We start from the raw sequence: 25,490 nt of genomic DNA, 5'->3' as shown, positions 1-25,490 counted from the left end.
TGAACCTTATAACTTTTTTTTGGTCATTTTACAACAAAATGACATAAGGACAATAATATAAAATAGTTTTTTATGTAGAGTAATTTTTACTACAAATTTGTTTAATTTCATTAATTTCTCTGGATTTTATAAAACTCCGAAGTTCAAAGCGTTTTCGCGCAGTAAACTAGCAACCCTGCAGAAAATTTTGTCAGAAATTATTTGTATCAAATTAAAATATCTACAACTTTATTCCTATTACTTTTTATCGTAAAATGGAAAATAAAAAAGTTATTAACAAAAATAGCTAAAAAGTTTTGAACAAATTTATTTTGGGTCATATAACTTTTTTATGGTCAGTTTACAAAAAAAAATATGACAATATTATTAGTTTAACGAATATAGAGTTTTTAACGAATCATTTTCATACAAATGTGTTTGATTTTATTAATTTTTCTGGATTTTACAACACTCCGAAGTTGACCGGGTTCTTGAATACTCATAATAATACGATAAAAACAAATCATTTATTTTTTTATTGATATAACTTATTATTTTGTTAACATTTTTCTTTTTCCCGACCACCTATGAGTTAGAGTCTGGAGGCGCGTTTTTTTCAGTGGTATCCCCATTAGGCATAATTCACTGATAATATCCAGACGATATATAGTACGTCCGTGGTATGTCCACCGTGCATGAAATTATTCACGAATTACTTTTTATACTAGGTCTCTTTTTTACTCACAGAAACTAGTATTGCAAAATTAAACCGCTTGTCCATAGAAATCACAATAAGTTAAACAAGGATTAACAATATGGCATGTCTTTGATACCTTGTTTACTGTAAATTTTGTGACATTAGCTCATTTTTTGTGTTTATTGATTTATTTGAATTTATTTTTTTTGGTTTTTCAAATTATTATACTTGTAGTCTATGGGCACAGAATAATAAACAATCAGAATGTTCACTCGGTTTGAAAAAATAAGTACGCGCATCTCGTTCGCGCAGACGGAATCAGCCATGTTTTAAACGGAACCAGTGCTGTTCAGTGATATTTTATCTGATGTGCATAGAAAAATTAACCCGGTTTAATTTATTAACGGCAACTATAGACATAATATCGCACACGTCGCGAAATAATGTTACATCTCCAAAAAGTAGTTTTTAGACAATTGAAGGTTAAAGATTTTGTTTTTCTAGTTAAGGTGTATAATAGTTACTGTTATGATTTTTAACTGAAATTTTATTTTAAAGTGTCAATTATTCTTTTCTTGGTTTGCTAATTAATATTAGTTAATTGTCTTTTAATCAAAAATGATAAAATTTGACAGATTTATTTAAAATTTCGTAGTTCTTACAGTATTCTCTGCATGAATTTATTTTGTTTTTGGGATATTGTCGTGTACCTATTGGTTGATAACAAATAATATTAAATATGACCCACATTTTTCTAAAGCTGAATTGCTACAAATAGCCAAAAATAACCGAAAAGAAAATATATATGTAATTGACGAGTTGCTCCGAGGATATGGTCATGAGGTGTTGAGACTGCCTCCTTATCACTGTAAATTTAACGCAATAGAATTAATTTGGGCAAATTGCAAGTCGTAATACAATAAGTATATTGGTATAGATGGCCATGGGCATTCTGATACTGCTGTTTTAAATATGTGGAATAAGGCACTGGAACAATGTTATGCAGATATTTGGGAGAAATGTGTCAGACATACTAATGAAATTATCAAAAAATGGTATATCCGAGACAAGAGTATGGTGAATCTTGACATTCAACCAATTATAATAAATCCTTGTGATAGCTCAGATTCAGACAGTGACGAGGATTAAAATACATGTGTCTATTTCGCTTTTCATTCGGTTGGCAGTTCATTGTTATATAGTTACCCACTCTTTTATTTCAGTCTTGTTTAAAAACATATTTGGTATTTTCTCTAAGAATATGCGATAGTATGGAGCGATTATAATTATTAAATTAGGTTATACAGTTGATTTTCAAACCACGATAAAAAATTTGCTTGATTCATTTTTTCATGGTAGTCATTATAGCCGATTTAGAGGAAAATATAGCCTGTGTACACTTAATGAAGCCATTTTCATTACCAGCATGAAGAATAATATAAAATATTTCATCGCCTTAATATTTTGATCGCTTTTAATATGATTACGGTTATATATTATGGTAAATAGAAATATATTACGGTTTTCCATCAGTTTGAATATATTTTACACATATTTTATTCTCATCTTGTCATAGGCGACATATAGATCTATAGATTAAGTTTCATAATATTGTTCTGAAGCTATTTTCTTGTGGCATTTTAAATTAATTTATATTTAAATGGGAATAAGCCACAAGTAAAGGTTAAAATACGTTTATTGACGTTTTAATTTCCACTTCGGAAATCATTCTCAAAATACAAACATTAGTAAATTAAACAAATTTTGTTTTTTGTTACTTCGGCGAATTCCTCGGCAGAATGTAGTAGGATCTGGTTACCCATATTGAAAGAGGAAGTTATTAAAAGGAAAATACCAGTATTGGTAAGTCAGTAATATATGGAGAATATATCATTTATGTTTTTTAAATAACAAACATATAAAATCGGAATTTGGTGTTTATTGAAGGTAAACTAAATGCACGATCAAATACTTACCATGTCGGGATAGTATTATGAGGTTTTTTTCCTGGTTTTTCCCTCATAATTTACTATGGAATCACTAACAGGAGAATTTTACTGTCATCATGGCATGTATTTGTCTTTTTAAAGACGAATTACATGTTATGATCTTTTCTGACGGATATTCTCAAGTTAAAGTTGATTTCATGTAATCGAATGAACTATCTTATAAGTAAAGTCGTCCCAGGAACGCAACTCAACTATATTGGCAATATCATTTTAAAGTCGTCTACTTTAAAATGTATAATGTATGTCTGAATTGTCAATATAGATGAGTCAGATAAAATTAAATTATTAGAAGAATTTTTCACTAAGTAACAAAAAACAAAATTTGTTAAATTTACTAATGTTTGTATTTTGAGAACGATTTCCGAAGTGGAAATTGAAACGTCAATAAACGTATTTTAACCTTTAATTGTGGCTTATTCCCATTTAAATATAAATTAATTAAGTTTCATCTATAAAAACCAACTTCATATTCTATTTATGTATACAGTTCTTCATACTTATATTTTTTATTTAATCTCAAAGATTCTGCTCTCTTCACAGCAATACGAGATTGTTCTATCAGTTGTCGCCTTGGATCATCCTTTAGCCATTAAAAATCAATGTCTTTCAGTACAATATTCAGGGACATACGATAACCACTAAACAGATCTTTTTTCTTTAATTGAATCCATAAATAGGTCAAAGTCATATGAGTGACAAAAGGAAGAGTTGCAATTCTGACTTTTAATTCCCCAGACAAAGACGAGTATTAGTAAGAGTGTAGTGTTGATAACCCAATTTGTGAAAAAATTGCACTTGTGTCATTGTTTCCCTAAAGTTGCGATAATTAAAAATATTAATTGTTTTTTATCTAATTCACTCGATAGTTTTGTATTTCTCAACATTAGGTTATATTAAATCTTCTTAACAATATTAACTTTGTTGTTGTGACTTTTTTTAAATTTATTTATTACCGTTCTATATTTATGTTTATGCTAGTAATAGTCGGTATGAGGTTCAAGCTGTTTAATGTTGAGTTTATTAATCTTCTTAATAGTGAAAAATAATGAACACCAGCCAATCTAAGTCTTTGCACCTTAACGAATTCCACAATACCTGGATCGGTGTATAAGTGATATACTTCAAAGTTGTATCTTTGACGCCATAGCCAACTGTCATTTACGGTCCCAAAAATATTTCTAAGAATTTTTTCCTCAAAAATACCAAGAAATCTTTCATCATTTTGAGATAAGGTCCAAATTTCAGCCCCATATATCAAAACCGGTCTTATTAAGGTCTTGTATAATAGTGAGCTTTACTGCACGTTTTATAGTTTTATTTTTTAAATATTTCTGTAGACCGTGAACAGTTCTGTTTGCTATTGCTATGCGTCTTTTGATTTCGTCGCTTCTCATGTTTGTTGCGTTTAATAGCAATCCAAGATATATGAATTCTTTGACTTGCTCAAAGGTTGTTAATTTGAATTTCCTGTTGGATATTTTTAGAAACCATCGTATATTTGGTTTTTTCCTCGTTTACCACAAGTCCTAGTTTACTTGACGCGTCCGCAAGCCTTGTAAAACACTGCACCATGTCTCTCATACTTCTGCCCACTATAACTATATCGTCAGCGAATGCGAGAATTTGCGTCGATCTATTAAAAACAGTTCCATTCATTCTAATATTTAATTATATGATTGCATTTTCGAAGGCGCCAGCGCGTCCCCCTGTCTTAGACCATTATTAATGTCAAAAAACGTAGAGTTTTCTCCATCAATTCTAACATATGAACTTACGTTTTGCATTATTAGTTGGGTCAACTTAACCAACTTGGGTGCGATCCCAAAGACAGAGTAAGGCCTTTATAGTTCTTACACTCCAGTTGATATTATACGTCCATTAATTATTACTTTATAGTAAAAATTGCATTTGTCGTAGATCTTCGTTTCATAAATGTAAATCTATTAACGTAATTTTTATATGTTGTTATATAAATAAATAAATATATAAAATTGAAGTTAAATGTGTCGATAGCTATCGACACATTTAACTTCATCTTTCATCACTAGATGTCTCTAGTAGCATACTCTGGTAATTATTTTTTCTATAATTGCCAGAGTAGTCGGTGCGTTTTGGTTTGGTTTGAGTTTTCTTACAAACTTTCTCTGATGACGGGTAGACCCAGAAACACGTGTTAGGGAGTGGTAAGAAGCTCAAATTAAATCGAAACGCAACCATTTTCGTATATATATAAAATTATTCCGTAACATAAATTTTAATTGAAATTTTGGTATAAAAAAATTAATTTGAAAATTATAGAAGCTAAAATGAGACATATAATTACTCGTATTACACAATATTATTATTTTAGTAAATATATTATTAACTATCAATAAAAATACATTTTGTTTTATTGTGCGGTCATAATTTAGATGATACGATGGATTTTATTTGTATTGTATAAGTTTTATTTCATATATTGTATAACGTTGGATTAATTGCATAACAACTGGTATTACTAACGGTCTTATTACTCTTGTAAATATGTTAATGATCAAAGTATTAATTGAATAGCTCGTATATTAAAAAAAATCGGTTCATGTCCCTACTTTTAAAATTCAAACAATAACGTGTAAAATGATTAAGAATGCAAAAGCCATAAATAAAAAATTCAACACTATAATTTAGAGAACTTTATGCCAATGTTTAATTTGGCAATAAATTTTTATAGTCCAATATTGAAAAAAATTAAAATTTAAGTATAAAGTTATAAGGTTATTAACCCAAGCCCGTACTACTAATATAACATCAGAATATATTAACGTTAACATAAATAGACAAAACACTGTAAATAGTGGAATAAGTTACAAAATCTTTTTTTGCCAAATTTAAAAACAATCATTCTAAATTATTCAAAATATAATAATTATAATTATATTATCCTAAATGTAAAGAACTATTCTAAAAATTGCGTACGTTCTATGTTTTCACACAATGTGACTGGAAGTAAAACCGGAAGTCGATATTTGAGTTCAATTTCACTAATTTTGAGTCATAAGTCATAACTAATTGCCAAACTTCTACTCAAAACTTTTTAACTAAAAATATTATAAAAACCGGCAGTATATACTTGTTCTACTAGGGGATTTTAATGCCAAATTGGGAAAAGGTAAATTCCAAGACAATATTGGTGAATTCGGACTAGGAATAAGAAACGAAAGAGGGGGAAAGACTGACGGAATTCTGTCAGGAGTTTGAAATGATAGCGACAAATACATTGTTTCAGTTACCACCACGTAGATTATATACATGGAAATCACCTATAGATAGCAAAGAAAAAATTATCAGAAACCAGATTGATTATATCCTTATCAATAAGAGATACCATAACTAAATCAAATCGGCAAAGACATATCCAGGAACAGATGTGTCATCAGACCACAATCCAGTAATCGTAAAATTCGAAATCCACTTAAAGAAAATAAAAAATCAACAAAAGACACAACAAATAAGCTAAATAATATTCTAGCTAAAACATTCGACTATAAAAGGAGAACTAACGTTGAAAATTAACGAAGAGTTAAGCAAAACAATAATCAATGATAATGAATATTCCAGCGAAAAATGGGAAACATTTAAGAACACATTAATGATGCCAATTAAAGATACGCTGAGTAGTCACAAAATCGATGAAGATAAGACTCCATGGATGACAGATGAGATCCGGCAACTAATGGACAAAAGAAGATCATACCAAAACAAAAATGTAAACGAATACAAAGCCACACACAAGGAGATTAAGATAAAAATACGGGCAGCTAAAGAGAAGTGGTACAACGACAAATGTTTAGAGATAGAAGAACTCCAGAGAAATCATGACAGTTTTGAATTGCACAAAAAAATTAAAGAATTAGCAGGTATAAGACGGTCCAACAATAGTAACACCCTGGTTAATGCGAATGGTAAAATAATATTTGATATCAAAGGCAAACTAAACAGATGGAGAGAATACGTACAAGAATTGTTTGAGGATGACAGGAACAACAAGATAGCATGAACGATTGCGAGGAACATGATATAGGTCCAAATATAACTAAGGATGAAATAATACATACAATAAATCTGGCAAAATCTAATAAAACTGCGGAGCCTGACACAATTCCAACTGAAATAATTAAATTAATATCAGAAGATCAGATCAATGTATTAGTAGACTTAAATATTATTATATATAATACGGGTATTATTCCGAGAGATTGGCTCAAATCAACATTTATTACATTACCAAAAAAACCTAATGCAAAGAAATGTAATAATCACCTTATAATTAGTCTAATGAGTCACACACTAAAAATATTCTTAAAAATTAACCATGTAAGAATTTTCAGAAAAGTGAAACAAGATTTCACTGAAACTAAATTTGGATTTAGGAATGCCATGGGTACATGAGAGGCATTATTTGGATTTAACGTCCTCATGCAAATATGTATGGATATAAACCAACCACTCTATGTTTGTTTTATTGATTACAATAAGGCGTTCGATAAGGTCCGACACAACCGTCTTATACAGTCACTTAAAGATAAACACATTGACAAAAAAAACTTAAAAATAATAACTCGTCTCTACTTTAACCAAACAGCAAAAGTCAGGATAGGCAAATAACTTTCGGAGTAAGTAGAGATAAAAAGAGGCGTAAGGCAAGGTTGCATACTCTCCCCCTTATTGTTCAATCTATATTCGGAAGAAATAATTAAAAAATCACTCGAAAATGTAACAATTGAAATAAAAGTCAACGGCAGACCCATCAACAATATCAGATATGCCGATGATACTATACTAATTGCAGAAAATATACAAGATCTACAGATACTTTTAGATAATGTAGTAAATGCTAGTCAGGAAAGCGGACTAACGCTTAATGCTAATAAAACAAAATTTATGACAATTTTCAAAACACAACAACAAGACTTTTTAAACATAAGAGGGGTTCCAATAGAAAAAGTAAAAAAATACAGATATCTTGGTACAATTATTAATAAAAATAAAGAGTATACAGAAGAAAGAAAAATGAGAATTGGACAAGCTAGAGCAACATTTAATAAGATGAGAAAAGTATTATGCAGTAGAGACCTTAGTTTACAACTCAAAATAAGAATAATACGTTCATATGTGTTGTCGGTGCTGCTGTATGGGGTGGAGGCCTGGACATTAAAGAAAGAGGTGAGCGATCAACTTAAAGCATTCGAGATGTGGACCTACCGAAGAATATTAAAAATAAGGCCGAATAACAAATGTTGAAGTCCTCAGAGAGATGACAAAGGAAATGGAAATCATGAATACGATTAAGATAAGAAAGTTACAATATCTCGGCCACGTTATGAGAGGAGATAAATATGTGTTGCTACAAACTAAAATGCAGAGAAAAATACAGGGAAAACGAAGTATTGGAAGAAGACGCATCTCCTGGTTCAACAATCTGAGAAAGTGGTATAATTGCAGTTCCGTCGACTTGTTTAGAGCTGCAATCTCAAAAGTGAAAATAGCTGTGATGATTACCAACCTCCTTAAAGGAGACGGTACCCAAAGAAGAAGATATACTTGTTCTCACCTTGCTAAGACGCGTTGAAAAATATCTCGCTGTTACTATTTAGGCGAGTTTAAAACAGTACTTTCGGTTGCAACTCTAAATCCGCAGGAAGAGATTGCACCAGCTAAACAGTTTAGAAAACTTGTTTTAAAGGCTGAACGAGAAGAAAATAAAAAAATTAAGAAACAACACAATTAACATGAAGAACTACTGCGGAACATACACTATCGATATTATGAGCTTTGCGGAGCAGACACCATCAACAACAATCTGCTCCATCAGAATCCACAACAAAACCTGCTCCTCTACATTCATATTCAGGTGTCGTTAAAATATCATAATATGTAGCTTCTATCCCAAAGAAACTATTTGAAAAGTCTACTACAAAAACAAAGAAATGATGATGAAAAAGATGATTCTGACTTATCCATAGAAATGGATATGTCAGGTAGTAGTGATTTGAATCTCTGTTAAATCGACTAATATCACAATCCTCCTATAGCCAATGAAGGATGCAACCTATACTATGAATTTGAAAAAAAAATTTTTTCATTGCGATCCTATAGCTCTGACAAACATGTCCTCATCCAGCTTATCACACAGTTCCCTCCAGTGCCTTATTTTTTCTGTTCGAATTTCTCTGTAAACTTCTCGCTTTCGTGCGCGGTATTCTATTTCGATTAGCTGAACTTTCTCGACGACAACAGAGTTTATCCCTGCTCTGTACCTTGCACTCACTTTGGAGTATGGGCACATTCAGCTTGTAGTAGTTGGGAGTCAGCTGAAGGTTTTCAATACGTTGGGTGCAAAGAAAACATTAAAAAAGCAGTACCAAAGCACAAGAAAAAAGTAGCAAAACGACGTTTAGGTTAGTAACTATTTAGTATGTTTATTAAAAATAAGCCACAATTAAAAGTTAAACTTTTAAGTCGTTTTTTGACATTTCGATTTCGAATTTAAATAAATGTTTGGTATTTTGAGAACGATTTTCAAAGTTAAAATCAAACCGTCAAAGCAGTCTTGTGTAAAATGTAATTTTCTTGGATATTTCTGCTTAACCGCGCGATATTACCCCTCCTGCCCCTACGTCTCTGACAGACACATACTTAAACATAATAATAGTTTAAATTAATATATTTTGGACTAAGGGTTAATTTTTCCGGTGTAGACACAATTTAAATAAAAACCGAAGTTTTTGTTTTATAAATATTCCATACAGCTACAACTATTTTATAAATGTACGTAAAATTTTAGCCTGCGAAGATTTAATTAGTTGGACGGTTTTATGCATCAGAAATTCATTCTCATTCAGATGAATGTATTGCCTTCTATTTTGATATGTGCTTTTATTTCGGTTTGTGCATGGTGTTGTTAAAACCATTGTTTTGTCACATTCCTAGGGATTTATGTTTTTAATTTCCTCATGGCCTATTTTCTATAATTTTTGGCAAACCAATACATTTCAATATTTTTAAGTTTGTATCAATAATAATATAAACAACCAGAAACTATTTTTATAACATATAAAATAAAAATCCAAGCTAATAGCTTCCCGGCTAATCCAGCTGTACCGGTGAAAGTCGTGCATTAGAATTAATAAATGTTCTATTAAATTATTAGCTGAGTTTTATGAACTTTTTTGTGTTAAGATTAAATTGATTAAGTTAAATAAAGGTTTAAACAAAGCTAATTCACGTGGGGTTGCACTCATATACAATGCATCATCATCACAAGACCTTGTGATATACTATATTTTTTGTTAAGTTCGCCAGGCGTGAGAACGGACAAATTTCCTACACGTCGACCTACTATGCTTAATTTACCAATTAAACCATTATTTTTAATATGTATTGCACAAACATTCAAGATGTCAACTTCAATGACAACTTCATTATCAACAAATTTCTTTTACTCTTTGAATATCGTCGCGTTTATTATATTGCTTGAGTTTTTACACCACCAAATGCCTCCTGTTACATAATTTTAGTTGGTACAGATTTCTTAGTATGTTGAAAAGCTATTTAACCTTTAGTTGTAAATTGTGAAGTTTGCAACATGTCTTTATTTATTACACAGTCAATAGATTTCAAGAAATGTAGTGAACTAACTATTTTATTTTAAAAGTTTAATTCATCTGCATTTTTATTACTTGCTGCTAAAATTGTTCTTCATTTAACCAATTGTAGCTTTCTAGTTTAGCCATGATATTTGAACACATTTTATTAATAAACTCGTCCTTCGTTGAAACCAAATGTTAAAAATTCGGCGGCAACGATTTCATTCCTCGACAGAAATACGGCCATTACCGATAGACAGCAAATGCCATCGAATGCATTTCGATTATATTCGCTTTTACTTCAATTCTCGATTAAAATCGTCGCTCAATTCATAACTTAACGATGAGTTTCATAACTTGACTAACAAACTGCTGCACATGACGTAATAAATATCTTCGATCAAAAGCAAAGACTCGTTATATATCTCCCCATTCTTCTTTAAATTGGGATTCCCTGAACTCACACAAAATCGACGTAAAATTACATATGCCATGTATTCTTGTATTTGCTACACAGTTCACGTGGATATGAAGGGAGACATGCCGAAATAGTGATTTAAAAGAATCGGAGTATTCGATTTGGAGGTTAAAAACAATTGCTTGAGCGATTGTCATGTTCCAATGATTATCGTTTTCAAGCAAATTGAGCTATTAAAATGTAGCTCTAAACGGTGACCTTTGAGAGTTCAAAATAATATCGGCGCACGAATATTCACCAGCAATAACCGTTCATAGCATTCGTCACTTATCTGCTGAACTGTGTGAATACAACCAAGAGCATTATGTACACCTGGATGACAAGGAACTGCTTCGTTTGGCTTCCTACGTCGAAATCTCTTCGATAAAACATTTTAAGTGTAACAACCAATGCCAACTGGAATCTCAGAGTAGAGTAACATTTATGCAAATGGATCACTTCAAATACAATTGAATTAAATAAACTTGTTAATTACCGCCAAATGTGCAACAGTGGAATATTGTATTCGCTATGTTGTAGGATGAGGTACAAATCGTCTCATTGTAGCTCATATATCCACCACCTTGATAGAGTGTGGTTTCATCTTTGGTACCGCCAACGTATTTTTTTATTCTTACATTGCATGTTTAAAATCTACTTTATACACATAGTCGTAAGTAAATAGTCTGTACGTAAACTAACGTGAGTTAGGTACCGTCCAGTAACTGTTCTCTAAGTATTGTAGGTCTTCTGGCCATACTCTCTTCAATCTTCTTTTAGTAAGTGATTGTTTGAATAAATTATTTATCAGTTCGTTGTTGTAATCAGTGGTGCGATTTTTATATTTTAGTGAATGATTTATTAGTCTGTCTTTAAGTAGTGGGATGTCCAGATCATTGTGAAGTGTGTGATTAGATACATCATGGATCTTTACTTATCATACGAAGTATCTTTGATTAAAATGTTTAAAGTATCTTCGTATTTAAAGGTTTACTGCACCCCATAGTTATATTCCATATGCCCAAACTGGTATGAGTTTAGCTTTGTACATAAGCAGTTAATTTTTAAGAGATAACTGAGACCTTTTTTTAAATAGCCAGTTCATATTTTTTAGTTTTAGATTTTTGTTTCGTTTAGTTTTAATGTGAGTTTTCCATGTAAGTTTTTCATCCAGATGCAATCCCAAGCATTTAACAACTGGTTTGACAGTAATGGAAGGATTATTAATAGAAACTTGTGGACATGTAAATTTTAAAGTTGAAAAAGTAATTTGTACTGATTTGCTAGCATAAATATTGATATTTCATCGCTAGTTTTGTAATTGGCCTAAATAATTTTGTAATGCTATATTAGGGTCGATATCCACTGCCAAGGTTCCCGTGTCATCGGCAAAAGTAGCTAAGAAGGTATCATTGCTGGTTAAAACGTCTACTGTACATATCAGATACAGAAATGGGTCGAGAACACTACCCTGAGGTACCCCAGATTGTATGATGTGGAAATTTGAGTAGCTGTCTTCAATTTTGACTTGGAAATATCGGTCTGTCAGATATGATTTTAGTCTAAATAAAGTTGGTCTAAAGGTTTTGTGGTAAAATTTTGTTTATGGAAACAACTTGCTCAATTTTATGTAATAGTAGCCTTTATAATACTTTCGACATTATTGGGAGTAGGCTTGTAGGTCGATATAAATTTGCTTGTGTTGCGGGCTTACCAGATTTCGAAATCACAGTAACTTAAGCAAATTTCCATTGTACTGTAAAAAAGCAAAGACTTACTGGTGTATATTATTTTTAATATAGGTACAATAACAATAATATACAAAATAATTATACACAAAAAACACCACTGCTGTTCTTGATAACTCCTGAAGTAATTCTCCTGTTATCAAATTATAGCCACGAGCTTTCTTAGTATTTAGCATTTTTATTTGTTGTCGAACTTTTGTCAAAGTAAATATTGTCAGAGGAAGAGATATTTGACATGGAGTTTTGAGGTGCATTCTTTTATCAACATCTTCATCGTTGTTAGTATGTGGTGCTGAGAATACAGTTGCAAGATGCTCTGCGAATACTGTTGTTTTTTCTGCGTTTTGCGGGCCCAGGTTATATCTGTTTTTCTTAAAGGTGAATTTGTTATTGTCTGTAGTTTAAATTTTTTTATAGCTTTCCATATAAAGCGGTCTTCATGTGACAAGTCCAAAACATGGAACTGGAAAGACTCGTCTGTTTCTTCATGTAATGCTTTATTTAGTCTATGACTTATCCTGTTAAGGTACATTTCATTTGGTGGATTTTTCATTTGTTTCCATATGCGACGAGTTCTTCTTATTTCTGCTACAAGTTCTCTTATATAAAGGGGGATATTATGGTTTTTGTTGGACACTTCTTTGGCGCTGTGAAGTCCCATCCTGTTGTTGATAAAACTGTTGTTAAATAGTCCACTGCTTTCTCTAGATCTTGGTTTTATTTTATCCTAATATCTAATTTATACTTTGTATTTACAGAATTTTGGAAAACATCCCAGTTTGTTTCTTTAGTTGTGAGTTAGGCTAGTGGTGTTCTCTATATCATGTGTGTGCTGTGATTAGTTCATTAGATTAGATCAGTTATTATTATTGTGCTGTGATCTGTGATTCGATGTTAAATCGAAGTTTGACTTTATTGCACTATGAATGTCAGCTATCCCTTTTGTTATAGCAAGATCTACCAAATCTGGGATTTTGTTGGGGTCCGTATATATATATATATATATATATATATATATATATTTATATACATTTATATAGATTTTTTTTTGTCAGTTCCTTAATGTCTGTGTCGTGTTTTACGTTTTGAATCTTGACAAAGGCAAAGGTTTCCTGCCGAAACGTTGATTGCTATAGAAAATAAAATCTAGTTCCATATGTAATATATATCTTATTGAACCTAAACCCAAGAAATACTAATATTTTATATTATATATAGTACGGTTCAAGAAACTCAAAACTAATATATATATATATATATATATATATAGATATATATATATATATAGATATATATATATATATATATATATATATATATATATATATATATATATATATATATATTTATATATATATATATATATATATATATATATATATATATATATATATATATATATATATAATATATAACTGTTTTGGATGGGTTGGAGTCAATAAAAGGGCTATTGGTTAAGTATTTTTTTATTCTCGAGCTTTCAATTGTGTTTACAATTATTATCAAGAGCTAAAAAAGACAAAATACTTACAAGGTTGAACTAAAAAGAAAAAACAATTTTTGTTAACTTACCAAATAAAAATTAGTTTAGTAAAAATTACTGCTAATACATTTTCAAAATATTTAATACAAAAATGTTTCAATCCAATAAATGTTTCTCCGAAAATTTTTATAATTTTGAAAACACTTTTTTTTTAATACAAAAATAATTGAATTTTTAAATAAGTTCAAATAGCAACCAATTACAAATAGCCTCAATGTCATAAATGCCAACATAAATTTTTTATTTTTGACAATTATATTGCCAAAAGTAAAATTTAGTTTAAACATTCTTTTTTGTTTAGTAACAAAAAGAAGAAGATTTATTCACCGTTGATAGATGTCTGAAAGAATGTGGCAGATATATGGAGAATTAAATATGACATTTTACAAGTTTTATATATAAATCATAAAGAAAGAATTTAATTATAAATTTTGCTTAAATTTTGAATTTCTGATCTTTTGTTTAAACTATTATCACTTTTGCTAATACAAACCATTTCCAAAAAAGTCCTTTTAAATTTATTACTTTCTTTACATAAAATTTTATTGTTATCAAAATCCATAATATGGTCTTTATCGATTACATGCTCTGTCAAAGCACAAGATGGTTTTTTAATTCTGCAATCACTTTTGTGAGAAATAATGCGATTTGAAAGATTTCTTCCGGTCTAACCAACATATTCAGCCTCACACTAAGTACAACTAATGCTGTATACTAAATTCGTTTTTTCAAATTTGTCTATAGGATATTTAGTTTTAGAATATAAAGATGAAATAGTTTTGATGTTCTTTGGTAAGTGAGTTTGGTAGTGTCTCTTATAAATCTGTTACTACATATGGGTTTTCTCAACCATCTGGTTTTCAACATATTGTCTGTATTTCTCACAATTCTCATGTCAAGGAATGGTAGAGAATTATCTACCTCTTCCTCAACTGTAAATTGTATATGTTGATTATGACTGTTGAAAATGTTGACTGTTTCATGAATTTTGTGTTTAGGAAGTGCCAAAACTAAATCATCTACATATCTCTTAATAAAAGGAATGAAAAAAGTGCAATTACTGATACAATCACTGATAATATCATCCATGACATAGCTACTTAGAATGGGTGAAAGACTAGATCCCATAGGACTACCAAAAATTTGTTTATAAAATACACCATTAAATATAAAAATATTAGAATCAAAAACAAAGTTGATAAGTGTTTTGAAATGCAATAAGTCAATATTAGTGTGTTGTGAAATCTCATTCCAATGTTTTTCAACACTACTTATGATTAAATCTAAAGGTAAATTAGTAAAAAGAGATGTTACATCAAAACTAACTAAAACATAATTTTGTGGTAATTGTAAATTATTAATGAAAGAACTAAAATCAAATGAATCTTTAATGTAAAAATTGTTGTTTAAATTATAAGCATTCGTTAAGATGTCAGTGAGGAGCTGTGCTATTGGTCCATTAGGAGGGCATAAAGATGAAACAATTGGTCTCATAGATAAAGTTGGTTTATGTATTTTTGGCAGAGCATAAAACCGTGGAGCAATAGAATTATAAATTTTGAGCTCTTTTGCTTTTTTATTATCAATAAATTTCTTTATGTTTAATTTAGATACTAGACAATTTGCTTTTTGTTGCAAAGTACAAACAGGACTCCTTCTAAGTGTAGTGTAATACTTAGTATCATTTAAGAGTTCTCCAGTTTTTTTGATTTTAGTTCTTTCATTAATAATTTCCAATTACCACAAGATTATGTTTTAGTTAGTTTTGATGTAACATCTCTTTTTACTAATTTACCTTTAGATTTAATCATAAGTAGTGTTGAAAAACATTGGAATGAGATTTCACAACACACTAATATTGACTTATTACATTTCAAAACACTTATCAACTTTGTTTTTGATTCTAATATTTTTATATTTAATGGTGTATTTTATAAACAAATTTTTGGTAGTCCTATGGGATCTAGTCTTTCACCCATTCTAAGTAGCTATGTCATGGATGATGTTATCAGTGATTGTATCAGTAATTGCACTTTTTTCATTCCTTTTATTAAGAGATATGTAGATAATTTAGTTTTGGCACTTCCTAAACACAAAATTCATGAAACAGTCAACATTTTTAACAGTCATAATCAACATATACAATTTACAGTTGAGGAAGAGGTAGATAATTCTCTACCATTCCTTGACATGAGAATTGTAAGAAATACAGACAATATGTTGAAAACCAGATCGTTCAGAAATTCCATATGTAGTAACAGATTTATAAGCTATTACTCTCACCATCCAAATAAAATCAAAAAGAACCTTATAACAGGATTAAAAGAACGTGTTTTAAAACTTTCTCATCCAGATTATCTACAAGAAGATCTTCAATTATTAAAAAATATTCTAATTGAAAACTCTTATCCTCCAGATATGCTACATAGGATGCTTTTTTCTAATATTGGTAATATAAATAATTTAACACCATTTTTTGCTCAATCTCAAAACATTGTATCTAACAATCAGAACATATATTATCATTCACTACCTTTTATACCATCATTAACACCTAAATTAATACAAACACTAAAAGTTATTGACAATATAAAAATAGCAACAAAGAACATCAAAACTATTTCATCTTTATATTCTAAAACTAAATATCCTATAGACAAATTTGAAAAAACGAATTTAGTATACAGCATTAGTTGTACTCATTGTGAGGCTGAATATGTTGGTGAGACCGAAAGAAATCTTTCAAATCGGATTATTTCTCACAAAAGTAATTGCAGAATTAAAAAAGCATCTTGTGCTTTGGCAGAGCATGTAATCGATAAAGACCATATTATGGATTTTGATAACATTAAAATTTTATGTAATGAAAGTAATAAATTTAAAAGGACTTTTTTGGAAATGGTTTGTATTAGCAAAAGTGATAATAGTTTAAACAAAAGATCAGAAATTCAAAATTTAAGCAAAATTTATAATTATATTCTTTCTTTATGATTTATATATAAAACTTGTAAAATGTCATTTTTAATTCTCCATATATCTGCCACATTCTTTCAGACATCTATCAACGGTGAATAAATCTTCTTCTTTTTGTTACTAAACAAAAAAGAATGTTTAAACTAAATTTTACTTTTGGCAATATAATTGTCAAAAATAAAAAATTTATGTTGGCATTTATGACATTGAGGCTATTTGTAATTGGTTGCTATTTGAACTTATTTATAAATTCAATTATTTTTGTATTAAAAAAAAAATATTTTCAAAATTATAAAAATTTTCGGAGAAACATTTATTGGATTGAAACATTTTTGTATTAAATATTTTGAAAATGTATTAGCAGTAATTTTTAATAAACTAATTTTTATTTGGTAAGTTAACAAAAATTGTTTTTTCTTTTTAGTTCAACCTTGTAAGTATTTTGTCTTTTTTAGCTCTTGATAATAATTGTAAATACAATTGAAAGCTCGAGAATAAAAAAATAGTTAACCAATAGCCCTTTTATTGACTCCAACCCATCCAAAACAGTTATATATTTGTTCCAAACGAGTCACAAGTACTTCTTTTTTCTTATATATATATATATATATATATATATATATATATATATATATATATATATATATATATATATATATATATTTATGTATTTACATATATATATATATATATACGTTTCACATTTTGCATAAAATCAAGCTTTACTGCATGAGTAATACGAGTATAACGGTTTTGTACGTAAAACGAATATTTTTTACTTTTAATGGCATTATCTCACTTTTAAGTTTATAACTTAATGGGTTACCAAAGAAATGCATAAACAAATAAAATTTCTTTACCTGCTTGCTATCAATTTTGAATATCAAACTGAAAGGGACAGTTTATTTGCTTTGTAAGAATGTATGTAGACAAACTTACTTAATAATAGTAATAGTAATATTAGAAATTCCGATGAATTTAAAAATATTACATGGAGGGTTGTATCAATTTTATAGTGTTAACACAGAATTAAATTTTTTTAAGTAATTACTATTTAAATGGAAATAAACCACAATTGAAGGTTAAAGTAAGTTTATTGAGGTTTCAATTTCCACTTTGGAAATCGATCTTAAAATACAAATATTATTGTAAATAAATTTCATTAATATTTGAATTTTGAGAACGATTTCCGAAGTGGAAATTGAAACGTCAATAAACTTACTTTAGCCTTCAATTGTGGCTTATTCCCATTAAAATTTTTTCATTAAGTAAAATTGTGTAAAAGTAAAAAATTAGGCGAATTATATCTCGAATATCTGGCATGCTTAAATACCAATCCATAATTTCTGTTGACGTCGAAATAACATTTTGACACTAAAAATATTCTGAGCAAAACAGAAGACAAAATTTTAATGTTTAAACTCTAGAACATTGTTTAATTAATAATTGGTACAAATAACAAATTGGGAAGATCCAATTGTAAGAGTTGATAATTATTTTATTATTAAGTGATAAAACTGGGCTATCAAGCATATATTTTTATTATTGTTATATCATATTATAATGTATACTCATAATTTAAATTACCATTTGTGGCTCTACCATCCTTACCTTGATTTCACTAAGCTAAAATTCGTGAAAAATATAGTGCATAAAAATACTTAAATGGTATGAACAATGCATATTTTTGACATATTTAAACGAATAATTTAACATCTTTATGCGTATGCGCATATTTAAAGCATTTTTTATGCATAAAAATTCCTACTTTACCAATGATTATATTGCAAACTCACAAAAAAAGTAAGTATATATTATGTTTATATTGAAAAAGTCAGCCTATAATAAATATAGATAAAAAAATTTTAAAGTTAACAAAATAACATTTACCGACTTTGTGTCAGCAAGCAACAGATAACTTTTTATTATCCCCTAAAATAAACGCTTGTAATAGGAAGCGCTGAAAATCCTTCAAAACAATTGGCTCTCCAAAGGGCCTTACAAAGGATTTTGCGATTGTTTTACGCCATAAATTTGGGGAACGTTTATTGTCTTTGAATTAAAATGCAAATGTCTTCTTGTGTCCGGTTTTACGCCGGGTGCGGTCAGCCAACGTTGATGTCGGTCTCGGTTTTCCGTGAAGTTCACGGCTAACTACGATAAATGAGCATGAAATGTTCATTTGTTTCGGTTCAAGAACATCAGTGACGTTGGAATTTCTGGTACAAGTTTTAGGTAGACAACAAAGAATCAAAATAAATTGTTTTTTTCGTAATTCGAGAAATTGTTTTTGTTTACAATTATAAATACTTTATTGTTTGTAAAAAATAACAAAAACTAAGCGTGAAATTAATATAAAATAAGCAGTACACCAAATATTAAAAGTATTATTTAACATTTTTGTATTTGTTTCAGATATTAGGAACACGGCTATTTGCTTAGAAGTAACGAAAAATTAGAAATTTAAAACATATGGTAAACCTGCAAAAAACTTAAAAAACAACTACTTTTTTAACTTTGTTTATTTATTTAAATCTGTTATCAATATAACAATAAACAATATGTTTAAAAGACAGAAAAGTGACACAATGGGAGCTACACCCAGTGGTGAGCACCCTTTACCTATATTTAGTTTACATTACCGAATTTTTCTGACTTTTATACAAACAACTAATAACAATTTAAACAAACCTCTATCTAGTCCCTAGCGGTGAAGAAATCTAGAGGATCTAACCTTTAAAGTTTTCTTAGCAGTGGTGGCGTCAGGAGGTCGTTGGCTAATGGATTTGGATGAGATGATAGTCTCTTAAAGTAGTTTTTACACTGAGTAACAGTTGCTTCTTTAACAGCTTCAACATTCAGGTCATGATGAATAACATCGTTTGGCACATATCATGGAGCACTGCAGACATCACAAAAGACTTTGGATTGCAATCTTTGTAATGTTTGTAAGTACGCATTACTGGCAGTTGCCCAGATTTAAATCCGGTTTATCCATACCGGTCGTAGTATTGTCTTTTAGTGTTGTTGTTTCTGTAGTGTTGTTCCTATTTATAAACCAGAACATTTTTTTGTAAAGCATGTCTAGTTATAGTCGTTTGGACCATATATGTTTTCTTCAATTTAGTCGATTGTCTATGTGGATACCCAGATATTTGACAACGTTCCTAGCAGGTAGGAATTTTTGGTTTAGAGATACCTGAGGGCAGTATTCTATTTTTAATGTGAAGGTGATGTTAGTCGATTTAGTATTATCTACTTTAACATGTCATAATTCTAGTAATATTTGTAGTAAGGATCTTAGCTGTGTACACTATCTTGAGGGTACACTACCTTGAGGGACTCCTGCCGAGATCGGATTTAGGGAAGTGCAAGCTTTGCCATGATTAATTAAGAAGGACCTATCAGGTAGCTGTGACTTAATTTTGGAAATTAGACCATCATGCCAGACCTTGTAAAATGCCTTCGAGGTATCTAAGAGGACAGTTGTACGGTAGGACTTACTTTTAAGGGCATCTCTAGCTGTTCTGACTACGCTAATGTTTTTGAACCACTACTACTACTACACCTGAAGTCAAATTGGTAGTTTGACACTATGTTATTTTCCAAGATAATCGGATCAATTTTAATTATTTTAAGGATCTTTTCAAAATTATTGATCAAATCAAAATGATTTATCTTGATTAGAGGAACGTAGATACCTTCTCATGGTACAGACACAAAACAGATTAACTACGTGGTGGTAAAATAAAGTCTAAAATCATCAGTAACCTTCTATCATTAAAGCTAAAAATGTGTAAATACCTGAAAAAAAAAAATAAAAAATACCTCAAAATAGTAGTGTTAAAGATGAAACGAATGTTGGAGGAAGTACTAAAAGAATTAAAAATGAGGCTGCAGATATATGTATAGATAGAAAATAAAGAGCAATCTATGATATGGTACATACAGTAATAAACAAAAACAAAAAAAGATTAAAGTAGTAGAAATAGATGCAATCAGAAGATTACTATGTATATCCAGAAATTAATGATATAAAAAAATCGTTAACAATAGAAACCAAAGGAAATAGAAGAAACAATAAAAAAATACAGAGCGAAAACACGTGATCTTTTGCGGATAACTAAATCAAATGAACGGCGGCAAATTTCAATACAAAATATTGTGATAGTGGAGAGTTATCGGTCAAAAGTTGGAGAATAAAAAAAAATATTGCACCGTTATTCTTTATTTAAAGAAGTTTTATGTAATGCACATAAATTTGATGCACATTAGTTAACAAGGATGAAGTAGCAGTCTCATTTCTTTTGATTCTGGACCTCTCATTTAGTAACCCTGCACTGCCTGTATATAATTTAATTCAAAGTCCTTTCCCTCAGCAATCAAAAAACCGAAAACATGTGTGCGATGACGAACAGAATATTGCACATTAGCAATGATATGTTCTAACAAAAAAATTTATAAACATTATGCAATTATTTTAGAATAACGGCTGTCCTAGTAAAATTCTCAAGCAACTTATCTTTAACTCAGACTTATATAATGGGCAATGTGATAAGAGACTCAGAAATATCATTATTTGCAAAAAGCTACAATACGTAAGTGACTTAACTTAAAATATAATAAAGATTCTGAGTAAAATTCCTAAAATATAAATAGCTTAATAGAACAACAGACCTAGTTACAGCTTATTCTCAAAATTTAGAGAGCAGACACCACTTATAAATCAGAGTCATCTCATTTACTAACTTTCTTGTTTTGAATGTGATGGGCAGTATATAGGGTAAACACCGAAGTGGTTAAAATAAAGAATAATTCAGCATAAAATGAATTACAAAACAGAGAAACATTCTTGTACAGTAGCACATCATTTCAACACAACAACAATATCTTGGATATAGAAAATAACTACGAAAAAAGTTTATTTCTCGAAATCTACATACCAAATAAACAAAATCAAAATGTCAATTAATTAAAAAACAGATTCTTGAAAGTTAAGCGACATGTACTATAATATTTTAAAATTCTGATTAACTAAAAAATATCTGGTTAGATATTAAAACTCGTTGTGCCTCATAACACATGTGGAAACAAGATCTAAATCAGTGCCTCTTTGCTCGTTCGTAGAATACCATGTGTTACTTTAATATTTGTTTCGTAAAATAAAATACAAAATTTCGTAAGTTAATATAAATATGGTGAATGCTATGTTTATTTGATTTCTAGTTAATTTTGTAGAATGTTGGGTATTTGTTTCGTGGAAAGTATTTTCATCATCCCAAGAATGACAAGTGAGTCATTTACATATAAAAAACATAAGATTTACTAAAAAAATGAATATTTAATAGAAAGTTTGGATTACTACTTATTCCTTTACAATTTTCCACTCCAACGAAAGTACATTTCAGGATGAAATAAACCTGCTAACAGAACCATACAATATGTGAAGGGATAATCAGAAAAAACTAGAAATCAGTACGACACAGCAAAATTCAAAACAACAAATACACTGAAATCTTTTTTGTCAAAAACCAAACCCAACACCATACAAGAGACATCACAGAACTGCATCTATAAAAAACCCTATGAATGCAAAATTTTTTATATGAAAGAAACCGCAAGATTAGGAAGTGTCAGGATAAACAAACAGGAAAAATATATCAAAAATAGAGACTTCGACAAATCACAGATATACAAATATGTCTGATATAATGAGCACAGAGTACAATGGAAAGAAACATAAATAGTTATGAAAGAAACAAACATAAAAAGCGGAAAATCAAAGATAATATTAAAAGAAGAAGTCACCATCAAGAACATACCAGATTATTGGATTAAAGAAAATCAAAGACACGTCATCTACAATTACACATTATATATATATATATATATATATATATATATATATATATATATATATATATATAGATATATATATATATATATATATATATATATATTATATATATATATATATATTATTGTGATATTTAAAGTCTTGGTGCGCCAAGCAATAATTAGCTAATTAATTTTTTTGATTAATTAAAATTATTTAAATGATATGATTATGACTCTATCACAATTTTTAATTCTTTTATCTCAGGGTTAAATTCGTGCTTCAATATCTATGCTATTACATGTGAAAGGTAAGGTCCAGAGAATACCGGAATAATAAAAAACACATATGATCTAACACTATATATTGAAATAAAAATAATGAAATAATTCACACTCAAAAATTTTCAATAAACAAATCTCATATAATGATTCTCAAAAATTTTGTTCTACGTACGTGAACAATCAAATTTAATGGTACAAACAATATTAATTGAAATCTCAAAATTCCGAACTATTCTAACTCTCCTAATCAAAATATTTATATCCTTTCTAAATTAAGTGTAAAAATTGTGTTATCAATAAAAAAAACTGCAGAAAACAAAATATCTCTCTCTCTGATGATGAGTGGTCCAAATCCTTGTTCCTTGTAGACTATATTATCTCCTCTCAACCGCTCCCTATGTAATCAGCAATCTTACACAGATTGTTGCAAGTATATCGTCCTTAATGATCTCCTTCAAAAGCACAAATCATTCAAATTATGATAGCCTTTCTCCTCTCGATAAACTGAATCTCTCGTTGGCCCGAGTGAAAAATGACTCTTGGAATATCTTCTCTTTACGATAAACTGAATCTCTCGTTGGCCTGAACAGTGACTCTTGGAATATAAGTAGAGAAATATGACTTACAATATTTTGCTTCTTCAGCTTCTGTCAGATACACTAACTCCACAAAAAACTCACTAACATTAAACACTACTGCTTGCTACATTTCAGGAACCGCCAGAGAAACAATCCCCGTTCCTCTTACAGACTTGGAAACCAACTGCCCTTTTTTTCTCTCCTCCTCAATCTCGCTAAACTTTTTCGTACATACCTATCCCACCTTTTTCAATCTCCGCCAATCAAAACTCGTCACAATTCCCCCATTTTTTCATTTCGATAACAAACAAATTTTTACCTATAATTATAAAATTTCCTAAAACTTATTTACAAATAATATTTTCTATAATTCTTAAAAACTAACAAAAACCTCTATCTAAAATCTCTTCTATTTGTCCCTAATCACTGCATTAATGTATTTTGGAAAACCCCGTTCAATTGTCTTTTTGTTTTCACTTAAAACTATGCGGGTCACTCAAGTATAACAAAGAAATAATTTATGCAAAGCTTACTTTTTGTTTGGTACAGGTAATTCAAGAAATTAATAACTCTCCTTCTTCGAAATGTTTGTTGGATATTATTCTACTTATCTGAATTATTTTAATGTTATTGAATTTTGAAATATTTTTAAACAAACCAATATTTTTCTCGATTTTACATATCATAACAAATCCCCGCCATTTGATCTGCCGAAAACTCTTTGTTAAATTTTAAAAATGACAAAAGTTTTCTAGGATCAAATTATTTCACTATGTTATTAAAATCTACTTATGATACTGACAAATGTCGTGAATGTTAAAATACCCCGTATATTGCCTGTCTTTATACGGGATTGGATATATTTTCGTTTTAAATTTTTCCAAGTATTTTCCCTTAAAAGAAAGTTCATAATTTTTAACCACTTGATTTACTTTATTAACAAAATCTCCATGGTTTCCTAAAATCTTCTCTATTTCCTTCTCCATGTTTTTTTCACAATTTATTTTTCTTTCATCCACCTTTTGTTCACATGTGTTCACTGTCCATAATACTTCTTCACAAAATTCTGGATTCTCGTCCATCAGTGCCATTTTTTCTTCTGTTTTCTTTTTATCCTCTAATTCCCTTTGGTATTCCGAGCACCATGTTTCTATTCCTTTCACTTCTCTGATGATACCTTCTTTTTCTTCCTGCTTCCATTCTGTTTTATCGTCGGTTGCCAACAATTCTTCTGTACCTTCTATTTCCTGTTTTTCTCTGGTCTCCATCTTATTTTCCTGCTTTCTTTTCGAACTCTTCTTCTTTTTCTTCCTTCTCTTTTTCTTTTCTGTTAGATCTTGTTCTTGTACTTTCGGTTTATCCTCTACAGTCATATCGATTTCTTTGCGTTTTTCCTGTGCATTGATCCTTCCAGAATTTGTTTTCCTATCTGTTGGCTTTTCTTCTCCTGTGTTGTCTGGTTCTGCTCTGATTTCCAGTTTATTTTCCGAAAAATTTATGGTGATATCTTTTTTCCTCAATTCATCAATTCCCGCTATCATATCATGATTTAAATCTTCAATCACCACACATTTCATAATATGGAATTTGTTTCCCACTCTTATCTGTACTCCCAAGCCTTCGTTTACTGTCGTCAAATTTTTATTGTTTGCACCCACTAAATCAACCCTAGGAATCTTATACACAAATCTGTCCAAATTTAATTCTTTTACTATTTTTTTATTGATTAGCGATATCTCCGATCCAGAATCAATCACAATT

The 25,490-nt window shown here is 29.6% G+C and overlaps 1 protein-coding gene across 3 annotated transcripts in view; it reads right to left on the bottom strand.

Moving 5' to 3' along the window:
* Positions 1–25,490, bottom strand: part of nolo (ADAMTS-like no long nerve cord) — a 2,006,971-nt gene that overhangs the window by 463,125 nt on the left and 1,518,356 nt on the right. The gene's annotated exons all lie outside the window — the stretch shown is intronic.

This window comes from Diabrotica undecimpunctata, chromosome 6 (genome assembly GCF_040954645.1).
Source record: "Diabrotica undecimpunctata isolate CICGRU chromosome 6, icDiaUnde3, whole genome shotgun sequence".
NCBI lineage: Eukaryota > Metazoa > Arthropoda > Insecta > Coleoptera > Chrysomelidae > Diabrotica > Diabrotica undecimpunctata.
This window is presented reverse-complemented; position numbering and strand designations above follow the sequence as displayed.